Here is a 16,129-nt window from a genome sequence, read left to right on the forward strand (position 1 = left end):
AGGTTCCCCTAGCAATGCCTTGAAAAACCTCAGTGTATACTTCTCCTTAAGGCATAGACCTAAGGCTCTCAGTGTCAATGTTTCAAATTCATTCATTCAGTATTTATTTAATGTTTGCTTAGTAACAGGCACTACTCTAAAAGCTCAGATATAGCTGCAGAAAGCCAAAAACCCTTGCTTTTATTTAGTTTTTGCTCCAGAGGGAGGAAAGACTTTTTTTTTAAATTTAATTTAATTTTATTTGTGAACATACTGTACAGAGGGGTTACAATTACATGGGCAGGATAATGCGTATATTTCTTACCAAGCATGAGGAAAGACTTTTAACTCATGATTTGAAGCCAGACTGAAGCAGGAAAAGTTTGGGAGACATTTATGTCCAATTAACTACCCAAAAAGTCAGAAGTAGAGCTGTGGCTCAAGTGGCATTGCATTAGTCTTGAGCACTAAAGCTCAAGCCCCAGGACCAGCATGTGCATGCGTGCGCGCACACACACACACACACACACACACACACACACTACACACTACACACACACACACACACACACACACACACACAGAGTTATTCTGTGATATTTTTATGTTGAATGTATATTTATACCTTTTATTGATATTGGTTCTGGGGTGAAATAATAATGACTGAAACATTATTTAGCATTCAGATAAGGCTGCTGATCATGATTTTAGTTTCCCTATCTAACATGGTATATGACTTTTTTGTTGCTGTTGGTGGTGGTTGTGGGACTTGAACTCTGGCCTGGGTACTGTCCTTGAGCTCTTCAGCTCAAAGTGAACGCTCTACCACTTGATCCACAGCGCCACTTCCAGTTTTCTGGTGGCTTATTGGAGATAAGAGTCTCAGAGACTTTCCTGCCTAAGATGGCTTTGAACTGTGATCCGCAGATCTCAGCCTTCGAGTAGTTAGGATTATAGGCGTGAGCCACTGGCACTCGGTATATAACTTTTTAAGTCTAACTTCGGTATGGAAAATAATCAACAAACACCAAAAATGTAAGAAATGTAGGCTGACAATAGTACTAAAGAATTCAAATGATGACGTTTCAGAGTTTTAATGTGAGCTGACTAAATCTGTGGATACTTCCATATCTATGATTAATTTCATAGGTGAAACAAAAGTCATCTAGTGCCAGCTAGATTATGATGCTTTATCATAAGCTAAGGTAAAACCTGCCAGCAAAATAGAGTTTGGTGATACATGCCTATAATCCCAGCTATCCAGAAGGCAGAGGTAGGAGAATCATGGTCTGAGGTCAAACCCAGGTAAAATGGGAGACACTGTCTGAAAAACTGAAGCTGAAAGGGACCTGGTAGTAGAACACCTGCCTGACAAAGGCTTTGAATTCTATCTCCAGTGCTATTAAAAAGAAAAAAAACACACAAAAATCACTAAAAAGATAAGCAAATAAGCCTGAGTTAAATAGGAAGGCATAGGACTAAAATGGCAGAAAAAGAAAGGGCAGTGGCTGATGCAACAGTTGATGCTAATGCTAATGTTTGGAGAGAGATTTTTGTGTTACCAGGACAGTGATTCAACATGTACAAGAGGGGACCCAGGGTTCAATCACCACTATTGTCTGAGTAGAGATAGTAACAACAGTGAGAAAAAAAAAAAACACAAAAAAGCTTTAAAACTTTCTGTATTTTTAATCAGTTTTTTTCTGTAAGATGTAAAAAAGTTTTCAATCTAGTATTAACAGCCAATCTAATAATAAATATTGCTTTCTAAAATGATTAAAGAGTTTTGCTTGAAAAATTATATCAAAGACAAACATTTGTAAAGCATTTTAGCTCTGGGAAAAATTACATTATAAAATTTATAACCATTGAGTTATAAATTCCCCAAAACAGTGACTGCAAGAAAAAATTAATATAGTATAAACACTACCAAAAAACATTATAAAAGCAGTTTTAAAATGCCATATGTGATTTTAAAAAGTCTGAAAGCTTACTTGCCCTTTGCCATATTTTTTATGTGTATTTATTTATACTGGTGCTGTGATTTGAACTCAGGGCCTGGCCACTGTCCCTGAACTTCTGTACTCAAGGCCAGTGCTCTAGCATTTTAACTACAGATCTATTCAGGCTTTCTGGTGGTTAACTGGACATAGGAGTCCCACAGACTTTCCTGCCTGCGCTAGCTTTTTACCACAATCCTCAGACCTCAGCCCCCTGAATAGCTAGAATTACAAGGCTGAGCCACTAGCACCCAGTCAATATTTTAATTAATTTATTTTAACCAATCCTGAGGCTTGAACTGAGGGCCTGGGCACTGTCCCTGAGCTTCTTTTTGCTCAGGGCTAGCACTCTACCACTTGAGCCACAGTGCCACTGCCAGCTTTTTCTGTTTGTGATACTAAAGAATCGAACCCAAGACTTCATGCATGCTAGGCAAGTACTCCACCACAAAGCCACATTCTCAGTCCCCAGTCAATATTTTGAAATAAGGATAGAAATCCTTAAAAAAAAAAAAAAAGAACAGAAATCCTTCAGTCATTTTATTTAAACTTACACAATATCAAGAATTCTTATTTTACTTTTTTTGTTATTTCTTCAGTAATAAAACTTACAATTTCCACTTCTATATGCCAAACCAATACTTGCTTAAAAAGGAATAAAAGATGAAGGAAGGAAACAAACAAACAAAAATCAATTAAAAAGACAAACAACAACAACAACAACAAAAACAACACTGGGAAGAAATCCACCCTGAAATGGAGTAAGAAAAAAAGAGAAATATTAGGAGCAAGTAATGTAATCTCTTTGGAAAAGCCTGGTGAGAAACTTCACATGCCTCCTTAGATTTGCAAACAAACTGACATCAATGTGTCTACTAGCCCTAGCCCTATGAAGTCAGGCATTCATTATCAGTGTCTAACTCAGAACACTGTTAATATGCATGACAATGAAATAGTATATTGTGATGAATTAACAGTAACAGCATTCAATTAATAATCAGGAGATGTAAGGCTTGCTCTTGGTTCTGCTAATGTAAGTAACCTTGGAAAGATAACTCAAATCTCTTTAGAAGAAAAGCCATCATGTTTCTTATCTCTAGAATGAAGTGGGTAGATTTATTATGCTTTAATGATTCTGCTAGTTATCTATTTGTTGTATTCTGTAAGGGGTGGTGGTAAGAGGACACATATCTAAGAGCCACAATGGACCTATTTTGTTAAATACCATCATTTTTCCTTTGTATTCTCAAAACTTTTTAAAAAGGGTCTCATATTACCTAAGTTGGATTTGAGCTCCTAGGCTACCCTCCTGCCGTAGTCTCTCGAGTAGTTGAGGCTCCAAGCATGCACCACTCATGCCTGCTACAGAGTTTTTTGAGCTTTTTAAAATTACATATTGTGTGTGTGTGTGTGTGTGTGTGTGTGTGTGTGTGTGTGGATGGGTGTTGGGTATGTCTGAATGTGGTGTGCTGGTACTAGGGCTTGAACTCGGGTCCTTGTGTGTTCACAAAGCTCTTTGATTTACAGCTGGTATTTTACTACTTGAGCCACACCTCTAATTCTGAAGTTTTGCTGGTTAGAGAGTCTCTAGGATTTGTCTGCTCTGGCTGGCTTTGAATCATGATCTTATGTTCTCAGCCTCCAAAGTAGCTAGGATTAGAGGCACCTGGCACCTGCCTCATATTATTCTATAGTAAACATTTTAAATTCATAAGTATTAACTTTTAACCTCTCCAGGCTGTCTGGCTGCAAAGTTTAATATGTCAAATGATTTCTTTTCAAAACAAAAGTTAACTTTTCATAGAAAAATTTGATTTATTCTATTAAATGACAAACTTCAATATTTAGAGAATATAAGATATGCTTAGACTTAGCTCAGCCTTTCTCAGGAAATGCGAGATATGTCTCACTTTTCAGTATTTATAAGAAGTCATGGTTAGCTTTGTAATTTTTGATCAGCATCAATTACATATACAGGGACTTTATCTGGACATAACCATATACTTATGCATATAATGTACCTTGATGAGACTTACCCCTCTTTCACTCTCCTTCATCCCCCTCTTCTTTCCAAATAAATCCCAACCAGTTTTATTATTATTTTCACACATGTACATAAAGTATATTAACCATATTCCCCCTTCTATACCATCCCCATTCATTTTCCCCTCCTCCTATTAGCACCCACACTACAGGATGTTGCGCATTCCTGTCAGTCTTTAAGGTGTGTACTATTTGGTCATTATATATTTTCCACATGGAAAGACTGTACTTTAATTGATTCCTTTACTTTTACTTTCCCCATCTCCATTTCGCCATTCAAGAACTTTCAGTGAGTCTAATTTTGCTATCTACATTCATAGATGTTCTGTATGTTCACACAGCATTGTTCACTTTTTCTCTTTCCCTTTCCCCATCCTTAGTTCCCTCTAACACTATCTATCTATCTATCTATCTATCTATCTATCTATCTATCTGATCCTCTTGTGTTCATATATCTATTTCTCTTTTAAGACTAGCATCCATATGATTAAAAAATGCCTAGCTATTGTCAACAGTGCTGCAGTGAACATGGATATGTGAATGCCTCTATTATAGCCTGGCTTACATCTCTTTGCATATATGTCCAAAATGGTATCACTGGATCTACTTTCATCTTTGAGTAGTTTTACCTTCATCTGAGGAAACTCCACACTAATTTATATAATGGTTGCACTAGTTTACATTCCCACCAACATTGCATAAATTTTCCTTTTGCCCATTTTTTTAAATCAGTATTTTTTGTGTTCTTGACAATGGTCAGACTGACTAGAGTGAGTTGAAATCTTAAAGTCACTTTATTTACATTTCCTTGATGATTAGAGATATTGAGCATTCCTTCATATATTTACTGGCCATTTGTCTTTCTTTGGAGAATTGTCTGTTTAATTCATTTGCCCATTTATTAAACTGCTGGTTCTTTAGCAGTCTGGTAAGTTCCATACATATTCTGGTTATTAATTGCTTGAATCTTATTAAATATATAGACAGCAAAGATTTTCTCCTGTTTTACAAACTTTCTTCTCCTCATTCTAAAGGCCTTTTCTTTGCTGCACAGAAGCTTTTTAGATACAATCCCATTTGTTAATTCCTATTCTTTTTTGCTGAGCTATTGGAATTCTGTTCAGGAAGTTACTATCTATGCCTATATGTTGTAGTGTTTTCTCTATTCTTCCCTGTAGTAGTTCTAAAGTTTCTGGTCTTACATTAAAATTTTGACCCACTTTAACTGTTATTGTTATTAGTATAGAGAAAGATAAATGGGTATGTAGTTTCATTCTTCTGCATGTAGTTGTCCAATTTTCTGAGTATACATTGAAGAATTAGTTTTTCTGCACTATACATTTTGAGATATTCTGTCAAAAGTCAGATGGCTATAGCTGCATGAATTTCTGCATCTCCTATTATGTTGTATTAATCTTTGTGTCTATTTGGGGGCCAGCATCATGCTATTTTTGGTATTGTCATCTTTTTCCTTCCCACACTTGCCACACAGAAAGATTAAATAGAATCTATAGCTAAAGGAAGAAATAATCCAAAAAGGGGAAATGTGAGGCAGCAGGATCTCCTCTTATAGTAACAGATTCCTTACACTACCACCTACCCTTTGGTGCCCTAAAAAATTCAAAGCAGCAGCTAACTCATGTGCCTGAGCTCCTCTAACTTGGCAAACTCCTCACTCAACATGTATGGAGCCAACTGACATTTTACATTCCTACACAAGAAAAAGGAAGACAACAGGAATCATACTGGCACAAGCCATTATGTATCTGTGATATACTATTTTGTGTGTTATGTATACTTGTATTATTCTTTGTATTTCTGGCATTGTTTGTATTGCTGGTTGGAAAAAGCACAAAGATAACTGAACAATGTTTTCATTCTTAAACCCAGACCAGACTTTTCTTCCAGTCTGGCTCTTTTCTACTTTCCCATTCATGTATAGTCATAAGTATTCTTCCTACATCATTCACAACACCCTTTCTGCATTATATTTCAAGTTATATATTCCATTCCTAAATTAATTTTTGCTAGGCCTTGAAACTTATGGAGTTTAGTGAACCCATTTACTGAAATATAGATTCAAGTTATGATGGCAAAATAATGATGATAACGGCTATATTTTACATAGCACTTTAGGTGGGTCAAAGCATTGTGATAACTACTTAATAGAGATGGACTCATTTAAATCTTAACATATTCTTATGGAAAAGATACTCTTAGAATTTGCATGTTGAAGATGTAGAAAAGGAGATACAGAAAAATTCAGGACTTGATCAGTCATTTACATAGACAGTGAAAAGCTGGGACTCAGACTACTTCAAAGGCTGTCTTTGAATCACAATGCTAGAAACAACCTCTCCGTTCAGACAAATACTTTAAAAAATATTTCCTTCTTATATATATTATTTTCTGCCACATACATTTGACAGATTCCCCTAGAACAATTATAAATGCTGCTTATTACAAAGTTTATGTAATGGCAAGAAAGCAAAAACAAAAATTCTTTTTAAGGCAAGCTATTCCCCTACGATATTACATAACTGTCACAAGCATCTTTCTTTTCATTAATATTTTAATGTTTTAGCTTTCCCAAAAGATTGAACAAGATTCAAGTGGATTTCAATTTGTTGATAGTTATTTAAAACATCTTCTACATTAGAATGGGAACTTCTTTGTACAACTAAAGATAATAAAAAATAATAAAAATAAAAAGTAAAAAAAAAATCCACATTGAGACTTTATAGTAGGAAGGACAAAGAGTTTATTTCACTCAAATTATTGTTCAACAGTTTTCCATATTATGTTTTCCTTCATGTACTGCTATATTTTCTGCTAATAATTACAGAAGTTCTGATTATTGTGTGATTTAAAATATAAATCCCATAAATTCATATTAATATAATATACCATTAACATTCATCTTTTTAAAATAAAATACTTCATCCTAGCTCTTCTATTAATGATTTATATATGTGTGTGAAAGAAGTAGAAATTGACAGGGTCAGTGAAAATATACTACTGTATATATATATATATATATATATATATATACTGTTTGAAAAGCAAACAGAATAATTGTCATATGATTTACTTGCCAAATCTGACATGGCTTTATTTTCCAACACACTTATTTTCTCAAAAATATTTTCATTTTAATAATTCTCTAATCTCCAATATTTAGGCCTAGTTACTAAAGTTTTAAAAGAACAGTCAAACAAGTGAAAATAAATTTTAATTTGATATTTCCATAATTATGTTAATATATTTCACATGATTTCACAGTCATAAAGTTATATATTTTGAAATTAGAATAAATCATTTCTCAAGTCATGGTGTTAACGGATAACTAATAAAGTTTTAATTAGAGTAAAAGCATATTAATTTAAGAGAGCATATCTACATTAGCAGAATGTTTAATCATGGGGCCATTTTTTAAAGGAAGTTATATTATGCATCCAAGGGAAATAATAAATATAGCTTAAAAGATACTAACTTTGTCTTTAATAGTGTGTGTGTGTGTGTGTGTGTGTGTGTGTGTGTATGCTGGTTCTGGAGTTTAAACTCAGTAGCTTAGGCTCTGTCCCTGACCGTTAGTGTTCAAGGCTAGTGCTCTACCCCTTGGGCCACAGCTCCACTTCCAGTTTTTTTTCAAGTAATTTATTGGAGATAAGAGTCACAGGAACTTTCTTGTCCAGGCTGGTTTCAAACTCTTATCCTCAGATTTCAGCCTACTGAGCAGCTAGGATACAGGTGTAAGCCACCAGATCCTGGCTTCTCTAATTGATTAGATAATAATTATTTAAACTTAAGACACATTCTATCAAAATTGGTATAAATTTAAAGGATTTATGTTCTTAGAGTATATTCCAGGGGTTTAAAAATTTGTCCTAATTCTATGCCTCCATCAGAAAGAATGACATTGCCCCATTTGTTAGGAAATGGAAAAACTTGGAAAAAATTATATTAAGTGAAGTAAGCCAAGCCCAAAGAAACATAGGTCCCATGGTTTCCCTTATTTGCAATATCTAGTATATGTCTGAGTCAAGCAGAAAAGGTCAGATAAGGTGATGTTAGGAAAATGAACCCTAAGATATGTATTCAAATGTGTTTTTTTCTTTCATGCATGTGTTTCTAACGCATTTATAAGATTATTTTTTTGCTGCTTTGTATGTCCCTCCCCCACAGTATAACCCCTGCTCTCACTGTATTTGATGTCGGTATTATTTGTGGAGGGGAAGGGGAAAAACAAGTCGTTTAAATAAGGAGACAGGTGGACCTGTTGCAACAATGAGAAGTACAAGTTGTCACGTTGAAAACGAACTTTACAACTTTGGTGGGGGGGTGAGGATTGGGTGGGGGCGGAGGGAGGCTGGGAAGGGATAGGAAGGGGAAACAAAGGAGGAGGCTGCAATGCTTGATAAGAAATGTACTCATTATCTTGCCCATGTAATTGTAACCCCTCTGTACAGTATGTTCACAAAAAATAAAAATTAAAATAAAAAAATTGTCCTAAAAGATAAACCAAATTAGTCATTTAGAATGGTGATATTAAATTAGCTTAACATTTATTTTATGAAAAATGCTACACATTGTGATACTCTGGTGATTTCTAGAGTTTGCTCCATGAATTGTCACTGGTTTTATATTTCACTAATACCCATTTCAGCTGATTATAAACATGTTTAAGTTTCTGGCTGGCTGGAAACTGACAGACTCTGTCTACAGCCTACTTCTTTTTCATATCCTTTTCTCAAAATAGTAGCCTATATTTCACAATTCTGTGATTTTTACTATTTCTCAACTCAGCCATCTGACAAACAATGAAGCTGACATTTTTCACTTCCAAACATCCTTAGTCTCTTTGCACTATGTCACTGATAGTTACTCCTTTCTTGAAATTGTGTCATCTTGAACAATCTTCCTAAGTATTATGTCTTCCTTGTTTTCTTCTAGTCTCACATACTATTTGGTCACAGGTTCCTGGTTGGAGACATCACTTTGTGTAACCTGGCCAGCTCCTGACATTTCATTTCTTTTCTTTTTTAAATCTGATATACAAAATGTCCATATCTGTGCTATATGACGCATCTTTCCTACTCATAATCAATTGCTTCAGGGTTAGGCCAGCCAGATGGTCGAACCACACTAAATGAATTTGAAGGTTTAGAACAAAGGCTGGGACGGAGAATTGCTACTAATAAACCAACCAACCTAATCCTAGCCTCCCAAGAGAAAGGACACAAACGGATTCTGTTGATTGAGGACTCTGTACTGACTGCTTGCATAGTTTTGTTTTGGCTCCGTGAGATGTATAAAATATATACTTTTACTTACCAATCTACTGCCCACTTTTTTAAACAAAGTGGTTATTTTTTTTATTAAGCTAATAAACATCTTGGTTGCCTCAAGGACAATCCCTGCATTAAATGCTGATACTTACCACATAAGTCTCTAGACTTATGAGTGACTTCAGAGCATGTTATCCCCAAATATGCCTTTAGTCCTTGAGAATACAGTTAAAGCAGAAAAGCCTCTCCTATTTTCTTCCTATCCTCTCCCCAAAAGGGCCATAAAACAATTATCTAGTCTTTTTCTGAAGACAACCTAAAACTTTCATTCTAGAAGTACCCTCCCTGTACCGTAAGGAAAGGAAAGAGCTGTCTGAAGACACAATGAAGAATCTGAATGGGCACATTTTTACAAATGGATGCTATTCATTGACAAATGAATCATTCTGCTCATACTCCTATCATACATTTGTATAGTTGTCTCATAAAACACACAAATTTCCCTGTTATTTGTGATATTCATTTCTGAAGGTTCTTGTGCTATGTAAAATTTCTATTACACTACTCTGCATTTTCCTATTAAAAATCTGGGTTTTTTTTGTTTTGTTATAGGGGCCTCAGACATAAACATAGATGAAAGGTACATAACTGCTTTTTATTGTAAACATTTCTTCATGCAAATTACTCTTCTTTTCTGTAATTTTATAATAGATTGTTTTTCTTAATACTTCATTTTTTGAAATGTTTTTATATTCTATTCTTATTCATCAACTTTTTGCTCAGACTTCATAAAATTTCTCTTTAATAGTTCCCATTGTATAGAATTCTTCAGGGATTTATAGTTGTTATTATTATTATTCTCCTTCTATGGCATTTCATTTAGTTTTTGTTTTGTTTTTGTTTTTTGTCTGAGATCTATACTTGAACTCAGTTACCTGCTGCTTTCACTCATTGGCTAGCACTCTATCAACTAAGCCATGCATCAAACCTCAACTTTTTTTAAAGGGTTGTTTTTCTTTTCTTGTTTTGCTTTTGTTTTAGTCTGAGATGTGGACTCAAATTCAGTACCTGCTGTTTTTGCTCATTGGCTAGCTTTCTACCAACTGAGCCATGCCTCCAACCCCATGGCACTTCCTTCTCTTTCCGATACTTTTTATGCTGGAGTTGATGTCCTCTTTTCATTCTACATGTGTCCCTTTCTTTTCCTCTACTGCCACTCTGCGGAAACTGCAAAGTCTGTATTTCTACATCTAGTCCTTCCTTCAAAACCTCAACACATATTTCCAGGCAATACACAATCACACGTACCCAAAATTTAATTCAAACCCTTTCTTTAACTTCTTTTTCTACATAAGAGTCTGAACAGCTACCTATCTCTTTGTCCTTTGCCCTTTATGTTAAATCAGTATCAGCTTCTTTTTGCATGATCTGTCAGCTAAGAACCATATTTACATTTCTAGGGTGTTACAAACATAAAAAGTAAAAATGGAATATATTCCTGGTGTCAGATCTGGGCCACAAAGATTTATAACATTTGCTATCTGGTTAGTTGTAACAGAAAAGGTTTTCTGAGTCCTGTCTTAAGTGGTCACCAAATGCTTTCAAATTTGCCTTTTTCATCTCTCTGCTTCTAGTGTCTTAAATTTAGATATGTTTTGCTGAAAATGATGGGAATAACTCCTACTGGCTTCCCAGACACACACATGTCCTGGTATAACAAATATTTTACTTTTTATTGTGATTATCAAGGAAATATACAGAGGGGTTATAGTTACATAAGTCAGATAAAGAGTACATTTCTTTTTGAACAATGTCACCTGTTCCCTCATGCTCTCCCAGTTTTTCCCTCCCATCTCCATCCACAAATTATATAGTTCATTTTCAACATAGTGTCCAGTACATAACGTATATTTACTGGAGTTTTATCTTCCTCTTTTCTGGAACAGAATGCCAAAAACCTTTTGAATTCCCGGGTATGCTGTGTCCTTCGTTATTCATGTCTGACCTTCTACGTGTGTGTGTGTGTGTAGGTACGTGCACACGCGCACCCCAATAATGAGCTTGGTCTCAGAAACCTTGCCTTTTGCCAAGCTTTTCCCCTCAATGCTGATACCCTACCACTTGAGCCACAACTCTACTTCCGGCTTTTGGGTATTCAGTTTGAAGTAAAGAGATCAGATCTGGCTGGTGCCATATTGGCCACATAGTGGATTGTTAGGGTCTGGCATCTTGTCTTCATGCTGGGGGTAGGAAACCTCCTGACCTTTACTTGCCTCCCAGGGGATGGGCGTGCCCGTTCCCTGGAGGCAGGGGTGGGCACTTGGCTGATAGGTTACTGGATCTGTCAGTCCAGAGCCTGGGACTGGGAATTTCCTGTGGATCTGCCCCCTGCACGGACCTACTAAGGCCAGGAACAGCCCAGCAGCCAGGAGGCTATGCTACACGTGTCTCCGTGATCGTATCCTGTGTCCTGTCTCCTGGCTCGTCTCCAATCATGGAGTCCCAATTCAGCTCTCCATTGGAGCTGTAGTAGATGGTTGGTATTGTTTTTGTTCTTTCCTCCTCTCTAGCATGTTTCTTAGCTGTGTTATGTATATTTGGAGGACTGCAGGCCTTTGTAACAATGGGCTGCCTGCAGCCTGCTAATTATAATAAAGACTCCAGTATTTCATATTCCAAAATGTGGCTTCATGGCTGATTCACCATATAACAAAAGTTAGAGATAAAAGTTTCTAGGATTTGTTTTTCCTTGGCTACCTTTGATCCTTGATCCTCAGAGCTTGGCTTCCCTTGTAGCTAAGATTATTAGCATGAGCTACCAGCACCTGGCCATAAATTATTCTTTCAGGGTCTTCAGAAGGCTTCAAGATGGGAACAAGTCACCAAAAGAACCAATCAGCTGGACCAGTGGGTTGGAACTTTAAGCACCCTTGTTTTCCCATTTGCCGAAATCTCCAAAGAGGGAAAAGGGGTTTGACTGTTGAATCAAATGATTTTATAAATCATGCCTTCATAATAAATGGACAAATATTTGAACAGAGGTTCAGGGAGCTTCTCCATTGTCAAACACACTCATGTCTCTAGAGTCTAGCAGAGCCAGAGGAAAACTGCTACAATATCTATCCTTATTTGGTCCTATGTGTTTCCTCCATTTAGCTGTTCCTCACTTGCCTCCTTTCTTGTAAATATAGCTGGAAGTACAGAACTTTCCTGATTTCTGTGAGACATGCTAATGAATTATTTAACCTGGTGTTCAGTTGTTACTAAGCTAGACTGGAATGTGTGGGTCATCTAGGGAAACCACATACAGCTGGCATCCAAAGTAAGGGCAGTCTTGTAGAGTATGCCTCCAGCAGTCTGTGTCTGAATTAAAATGTATTCAATTGCAGGAAACCCAGTTGGTGTCTGCCTTGCATATGGGCACTTGACTTTTCATTTTACAAACTAAATCTTGTCATTTCACTATTTGATTTAAATAACACCCAAAGTTTCTACAATGCATGGTATAATACCAAGCTCTTTACTCTGATTTGTCTGTCTCTATCCCCCCTCTCTTTCTATTATATGTGTTTATATACACATTATTATATATTTGTATCTATACACATATATATGATAAATAAATATATGATATGATATACATATGTGTATATATAAACAATATTATTTACTGTAACTTTCCTTGACTGAAATTTTGAAACAGTCTCCTATTTCAGTTCCCTTAACTAAAAAATTTTAGGGTAGATTATATTTGTACATATGAATATTATATATGTATTATTTATATTATATGAAGCTATACATTTCATGTAGATAATGCTATATAAATGCAACACATATCTATAATAATGTAAGTTATATATTATCTTTAAACAGAAAGAAGTTTCACATATTGTGGCTAAAATCATTTTAAAGTGCTTTTAAAACACAAAACAATTTTGAGCAAATGGAAAGGTAAGAAAATATATCTGTGATAAAATAATTGGAATTTAACATTTAAGCCCTCAAATAAAATTGCGATATGTGCCTTGAAATGGTTTGTAAGTTCCCAATACAAAAAGAAAAATAGAGTTTAATGTTTTTTATCACATAGCCTTTCCAATATACTTTTTAATCCTACAGTTTAATAGAAAGATGATTTGTCAAGGGTTAGACAAACTCATATAAAACAACTTGAAAATCTGTTTTTAAAAGCAATCAGTGAAAGCAAATACTGAATTCTTTATGTTAAATCTAAAAATCCAAAACTATACTTGCTCTCTCCTTTATGTGCTGCTTAACATATCTCAGCAGTGAATCTATCATATCCACATAGTCATCATGATGCAAGCTGCAAATAATAGAGAGTGTCAATGTCAATTTTGCTTTCTCACACTTGCTTCCCTTCACTTCATCTGATTTTAATAATCCCTGTCAAACCACAAACAGTCCAAATTACCTTCATGACACATAAGCTTTCAAGGAGCAGACAGAATCTCAACTTTCATTTAGCAACTACAAAAGAAAGCTGTCCAGCTGGACAAATATTATTTCCACACTTGACAATCTCTACAGTTGAGCATGCATTTTAATTTTAACTAAACCTGCCAGGAGTTTGATATGAGCTTCTTGTTTTGTGTAGATTGACTCACAGGATTACCAGACCAATGACTGTAATTGTGATGAGAAAACCCAGCATTTATCTACTAAAAGATGCACCACATACCAAAGCTGAGGGATCAAAATGAATATAAACCAGGCAATGTGTAGGTATTGATGGTAAGGGAAAAACTACTACTATTGGGTACTTTAATTATTGAAGATGAACTCTATATAATCTACTTCTTATATAATTTGAAAATAACTAATATATCAAACTATAAAGTAATTTAAAATTTACTTATAAGTATCATTGAGAAACAGGTTTTAATAATAAAATTTAAGGAGAATATTTTAATTGATTGGAATGACTCAGTTTCAAACTCAGATTTCTAAAAATTCTATTTTGCAAAAATAAATCTCTACATACTGAACAATATGCCCTACATATACAGTGAAATTTTCAAAGTATTCAAAATAAAAATGTGTGAAATAAAAGCTAGTATACAAAACTTTATGAAGTATTATCTCTTCAAAGTTTATTAGATATATCTAAAAGATTTCAAATTGCAAAATATTTCTAGCAACATTTTCTTTCTAAGCTAGATCCACACTCTCCCTAAAGACAGTTTTTCCCTCCAACCTACTACACTTGACCCTAGTCTTAGGTTCTTTCCTTAAAGTAAATCAATTGGCTCTTAGAGCAATGTTTCTTTTTCACCTCCATCTTACACACTGAAATAGGGACTTAGATGCTGATTTTGCTTTAAGCACTGACTCTTGACTTGGGCCAGTAGATGCCCAATGGATAAATAAATGATGAGACAAAAGAAAAAGTGTGAACCAATGCAACAGCAGTGATACTCAGAAGATACTATGTTGGAAATGAACTATACAATGAGTTCAGGGGAGTTGGGGGCAGGGAAAATGAGTTGGCAGAGGGAAAATAGGAGATAAGGAGGGAGGGGGTAACACTGACAAGAAATGTACTCATTACTTATGTAACTAACCTCTCTCTGTACATCATCTTTACAATATTAAATTACATTTTAAAAAAACAGATTTTAAGTCTTAGTAACTAAGAATTACATGAATATAATTGTATCTATAAAAATCAGGTGAAGTTAGTTTGTAGGAAAATGATTTATTATTATTATTATTTTGGCAAATCCTGGGGCTTGAACTCAATGCCTCGGAGCTGTCCCTGAGCCTCTTTGTGCTCAAGGCCAGTGCCTACAACTTGAGCCACAGCACCACGTCTGTTTTTTTCTGAACAGTTTATTGAAAATAAGAGTCTCACAGACTTTTCTGCCTTGCTGGTTGTGAACTGCACTCCTCAGATGTCAGCCTCCTGAGTAGCTAGACAAGAGCCACCTGCACCCGGCTGGTGAACTTATTTTTAAATTTTAATTTTTTACTTGAAAAATTGTAATTGTATAATACAAAGCAATGTGATATATGTACACACAGTAAAATGATTCAATCAAGTTAATTATCATGCCCTTGTCTTAAATTCTTATCGTTTATACCTCCTGCCTAACTGAAACTTTGTATTTTGCAAAGCACCTCCCCATTTTAACATTTCCCAAGCACCTGAACATCAGTGATCTACTTATTGTGTATCTCAATGATTCCAATCATTTACATCCCACTACTCAGAACATGTGGCATTTGTCCTTTTTGGGGGTCTGGCTTATTTCACTTAATATGTCTGCCAGTTTCATCCAAGTTATCACAAATGACATTTTCTTTTTTTTTAATTTTTATTTATTTTTTATTGTGAAAATACTGTACAGAGGGGTTACAATTACATGGGCAAGATAATGAGTACATTTGTTATCAAGCATTATAGCCTCCTCCTTTGTTTCCCCTTCCTATCCCTTCCCAGCCTCCCTCCGCCCCCACCCAATCCTCACCCCCCCACCAAAGTTGTAAAGTTCGTTTTCAACGTGACAACTTGTACTTCTCATTGTTGCAACAGGTCCACCTGTCTCCTTATTTAAACGACTTGTTTTTCCCCTTCCCCTCCACAAATAATACCGACATCAAATACAGTGAGAGCAGGGGTTATACTGTGGGGGAGGGACATACAAAGCAGCAAAAAAATAATCTTATAAATGCGTTAGAAACACATGCATGAAAGAAAAAAAAACATTTGAATACATATCTTAGGGTTCATTTTCCTAACATCACCTTATCTGACCTTTTCTGCTTGACTCAGACATATACTAGATATTGCAA

At 35.4% G+C, this 16,129-nt stretch overlaps 1 protein-coding gene across 1 annotated transcript in view; it reads right to left on the reverse strand.

Annotated features, from left to right (window-relative positions):
* LOC105989838 (uncharacterized protein KIAA0825-like) overlaps positions 1 to 16,129 on the reverse strand; it is an 86,421-nt gene that overhangs the window by 17,981 nt on the left and 52,311 nt on the right. The window lies entirely within an intron of this gene.

This window comes from Dipodomys ordii, unplaced genomic scaffold (genome assembly GCF_000151885.1).
Source record: "Dipodomys ordii isolate 6190 unplaced genomic scaffold, Dord_2.0 Scaffold59, whole genome shotgun sequence".
Lineage (NCBI taxonomy): Eukaryota > Metazoa > Chordata > Mammalia > Rodentia > Heteromyidae > Dipodomys > Dipodomys ordii.